Here is a 5332-nt window from a genome sequence, read left to right on the forward strand (position 1 = left end):
CATTATGATTGCCTCTCCACCCTGGGAAGCACGTGATATCAAAATTCCTTGCAATAAGCACGCTCATTAAAATGCCCAAATGTTGAGTTGGTTTAAAGTGCAATCATCTCTCACTCTACACGTATAATTGATTTATAATTATATTATCACCCCAATCATCTTAAATCAATTGCTTTTGGTTTTTTAATTAGTGTTTCCTTCTATTTGCAAGACTTTAATTGGAGCTTCTTGCAGCACATATCAATTGAAGAAGGTTGAAATTGAATGAATAAGGCTGAGTGACATTGTGTGGGAAGAAAGACCATCTAATATTAATAAAGAGGGAAATTCTACAAGGCATAGCATATTGATGATACATGGAATGACGGGGATGTATTAGACATGAGGATAGCTCACACTTCCAAATTCTCAAAGAGTTATTTCCAAGGGTAATCAAAACCCATATGGTTATCTAGCATAAAAAAAAAAAAACTAGCACACTCATCTAAGTGAAGCATGGGACATCAATGATAAAAGGGTATGAGTAATATGCTTAAAATTCGAAGCTCAAAACAAAGGTGACCCTTTCAAAAATTTCATGCAAATGGAGTTTAGCCAGATTTTTATGGCTATGCGTGTTGAAACGAATTAAAGGCCATAAGTCAACAATGGGATTTATACAAAATTTGTCCCCCCTACATGATTAATTGAATATTGAAGGAGCCACCAAATAAAATGTATTATGCCATGCCGACGATTGCGAGAAGCATTATAATCTATTTTATATCTACAACTACACTTCCATGGCCAAAAACATATGAGTAAGGATTCATACATGAAGTGGCCCTACTATGGGGATGGAAGGTCTTCACAACAATCTATTCAACAAAGAAGCATTGTGTGGTTAACGCTTTGGCACCTCTGTGCTTAAAAATGAGAGAAACACATTGGTCATGAATGACTCATTGCAGCGATGGGATGGATTGCAAGTCAAATCTCAAATGAAGTAGGCAAGATTGAATGTTTTTTGAATGGGAGTGGTTGGGCTGCGAATCCTTCCTTTGTAAATCCTTGGCATACCCATAAGCCTTGACCAAACATGGAAGCCGGCAAATGCCCTTCAGTGCTCTTGTGGATTTGCATAGGCATTAGAAAATTTGAAGCAATGTGCCCTATGAATATCATTGCCCTACTATGATCAATGGGGAAGGTGATGAAGGCAATGAAGGGGGTCACATAAGAAGAGTGTTGTTGCGGGTCTCACCTTGACCTCGGGTGTGAAAAATTGTCCTACTTGCCTTGCTCTTATTTGATGGAAGCGATGAATATAAGGGGCTCCACATAGGACATATTTAGGACAATTCCCAGTGATAAAACAACAAAATATGGAACCTATTTATCTATGGGACGACACGACCCATGGCAACTCAAGCAAGTCAGGACTAGGCGACCTCCACTGGAGTCGCTATTTTGACCAAGTCACTGGGAAACGTTATAACTCCTCAAGTGAGCTCCTCAAAATGGAGACTAACCATCCATTGTTACCATGTGACCTTCAGTAGGTTGTGCTCCCTCATAGGTCTCGAGGTCATGTTTTATGCCCTATTGAAAGAAGCCAGAGATGTGAATTTACATTTAGCGTGACTATGCGACCTTTCGTAAGTCACAAAATCATTTCATGGGTCACTACATCGATAAAATTATCTTTTTGAAAGGTATTTTGTCTGTCCAATCACACTACATCACCAGCTCTATCATATTGTTTAGATGGTTTGACAAATGATACGAAATTAAGGGAATACTTGGCATGGCTCACGATATGAGAAAGGGGAGGCTTGCATGAAATTTTGTGTGAAATTCCATGCAATATGAATCACAATGGATGACACAGAAAGAAGGTAGGACCATACATGCCCCAACACATGTCACAATGTTTGGAAATGATATTCAAAAGGGGCATTTCAAAGGATTAAAATATGGAAAAGGGTGATGGTTATGTATATGGTTTCTCAATCAAAGTGGTGAAAAGGAAGCACAATAACGTAAAAGGGGCATCATCAAACTCCTGAAGGAATGTTTTAAAAGAAGGAATTCTGGCATAGAAAAGTGCCCTACTCTCTATGGATCTCCTGAAGAAATCTATATTAGTGCGTGCCCTTGAATTGAATATGGTTGTGTGAGGTGGAACAATGAGATCAAATTTAACACTTGTCTCATGGAGGAAGAAAAATCATAATGAGACTACATATGAGGAAGTCCAAGAGGACCCCCCAAGGCCACATGCATTGATAATACTGTGGCATAAGAATTGACCACACAGGGGTCTAGATTAATTATTTATTAATGTCATCCTTTCAAATTATTTGGTTGTAATTCCATTATCATTCTTTGTTTGAAATTATGTCTCACTAATGTTATTTGCATGTAGGTAGAAGAAATGGAAAAAATATTGGTTTACACAAAAGGATTAGGGTTTCTCATGGAGCTTACATAACTAGGTTTTCATTCTATAAGCCAAGTGGTCCCTTCCAAGTTCTAATAATCTTTCACTAAACTCAAAGGCACATCACTGAAAGATAGATGAAGGCAAGTAAGGCATAGTGGCAAGAAAACGAATCGATTTTAGGACCAAGTGTGGAGTACTAAAGAAGGTATGTTTTTGATGATTATTTCAGTATATTTTCATTAGAACTTGCAAACATTCTGCATCATGAACTCAGAAAATGATAAAGGATTATAATAAAACATGTGAGATTAATATGCAAGACTAAAATGCTGACAATTGTCATTTCCTTATGCAAGAAGGAGGGAAAACGAGAAGTTGTCGTTCCAAAGGAAAGGATAAGGATGGGTTAACCACTATCCCTTTGAAGGGAGACCGAATGAAAACAAGGAAAAGCAAATCAAAGTGAATCAGCCCAGAGAAGGAGGTGGAGATATCAGCTTGGCACAGGAGAGAAAAGAAATGACTGAGGACTAACGGTTCGGCGAATCCCTCAGGATCCTTGATCCTGAGGGATCGTTGTTTTATCTATTTTTGCACTTAGACATCTCTGCCATCGCCCTTATAAAAGGGGTAGCACTGTTAGCTCAGGAGAGAGTTAGATATGGTTATGCTTTTATGTAATTTCTTTTAAAGATCAAAACTTTGATCATCGAATCTTGTTAAGAACTGGTTTATTGTAATTCTGCTCTATGCATTAATACAAACTTGGTTATTACTTGATCTCTAAGTCTGGATTAACTTCAAGCGGTGTACCCCTGGAGGATAAGGGCCCGGCCCTGGAGGACACTTGCTCCTGTATTATCACATTTGGTTTATGCGTGGCTTTCTTATCGACGTTATTTGGTAATCTGATGTGTTTTATAAGTTTACATCACATGCTCTGTTATGTTTAATTCGTTAAGGTTTCTACAGACAGAACTATTGTATTGACTCTGCATCATATTACTGTTCTTTTAAGAGTTGATCTAATATTTCTAGTCTTGACTGAATACTGTTGCTGTTCCATTATAGAGCTTTTGTGTTGTGCACCTGTTCATTAACGTTATGCAATTCATCTTGGAAGTTATGTTCTTTACAATTGTTGGATTTATGAACAATGCTGTTCTATTTTGAAATGCAGTCATATTCTTTCTAACTGAGATTGATACTTGGATCAGATTACTATTTAAGTGTGATGTGTGCATATATGGTTTTCAAGCGCTGTTCCATAATTTATCAATAATCAGTGTTGTTCCATTGGTGTGTGCTGTTCGATTCGCCCATAAGAGTGAAAGATTGTCGTTTGATTACGATTAATGCATTTGATCTGATAGATTAATATTGTTACTGCTTGTGAGACTTAGTTGTTGTTCCATTTCTCATCTGTCGTTCCATTTATTGGTGTTGGTGTGAAGAACGATCTCAAGCTGTAGTGAGCATTGGCATGTACTGTCCGGCTCCCAAATCCATGATCTGTTCTCTAATTTCCTTTTCCATCAGTTTTCAAAGGGATGGGTTACTGTAACCGAACCCTTGACTAATAAGTTGCTTAGTATTTTGAATGTGTGATTTAATCTTTCGAAGAAGTTAAGCTGTAGACAAGCATTTACTCTTGTATTTCTGAAACACTGTACTACTAGCATTACTCTGGCAAATGATAGCCTCAGACTGAGACACTCTTTGAAATAACAAAACGCTCCCGGATTGACATATTAATGTGAGGTAATTAGAGGTGAAAGAGACCCTTTTTATAGCTCTACATTTTGGCGTCGTTGCCGGGGAAAGAGTGTAGCCATTTGTTCCTTTTTTTCAGAGTAGTGTACGAACCTGTTAGGGAAGAATTGGATTTTAAAAACGGAAGGTAAGAACCTATGTGTGGAGCATGTAAAAGCCCTGCTCCTCTGTCCGCTTTCCTACAGATTTGCTATTGTTTTGTTTGAATAGAATTTAGTAGTTAATTTGAGTGCATGACTAAGCAGAAAAAACCAGAAAAAAATCCCAAACCTATACCCAAGCCAGAAAAAGCTAAGGGGCTGGTGACCCTTGGCTGACCGACCTTCATAGACGAAATCTACAAAAATGCAGAATCTCAGCCCTTAGTAGGACCTAGGAAAGTCATTTCTAAATAGCCTACTAGTCCCCTTCAGGCCATAGGATCACCATCTGTAGCCTTTGCTGAGGTGCATAGTCAAACTCAAGAGCAGGACTTTCAAGAAATCGAAAATTCTACTCCAGAACTATTGCAGGAAGGGAATTTCAGCAATATTTGTGAAGGAGAAGGAGAGACAGCGAAAACTGAGGAACCAAGGTCTCCTATTGGAACAACTCAGCCATTAAACAGCCGAGAGAAGGGAAGTGCTGCAAAAATCATTGTTGAAGAAACTCAATCTCCTCAGACATCAGGCATTCTCATTATCCCAGATAGAGGAAGTGCTATTAAAACTATCCCTGTTAAAGCCATTCCCTCTCAACCTAGGAATACCCTCCTAGATATCCCAGAAGGTTATTGGCATATATTCGACCCAATGGCTCAAAACTAGCCAAACACCCAGATCTCTACATTACAATACCCTATAGTGGATTCTGCAGCAAATGCGCCTATGAAAGCAATCCCTCTTCAATGTATCCCTACATTCCACGGTCTTACATCAGAAGATCCGGATGCATTTTTATTTGAATTTGATGTACTGTGCAGGGGATATGATTACACCACCAACCCCCAGAAACTGAAACTATTTCCCTCTACATTAAAAGGTGCTGCTTTAAGATGGTTTATGGGATTAGGTGGTGGGGTTATAAATAACTGGGATGAAATGAAAGAATCTTTTCTAAAAAAATATCAGGATTATTGCAGGTCTAGAGAATTGA

This window comes from Pinus tabuliformis, chromosome 2_2 (genome assembly GCF_031772625.1).
Source record: "Pinus tabuliformis cultivar Carrire ecotype Pingquan chromosome 2_2, CPIR1, whole genome shotgun sequence".
Classification (NCBI taxonomy): domain Eukaryota; kingdom Viridiplantae; phylum Streptophyta; class Pinopsida; order Pinales; family Pinaceae; genus Pinus; species Pinus tabuliformis.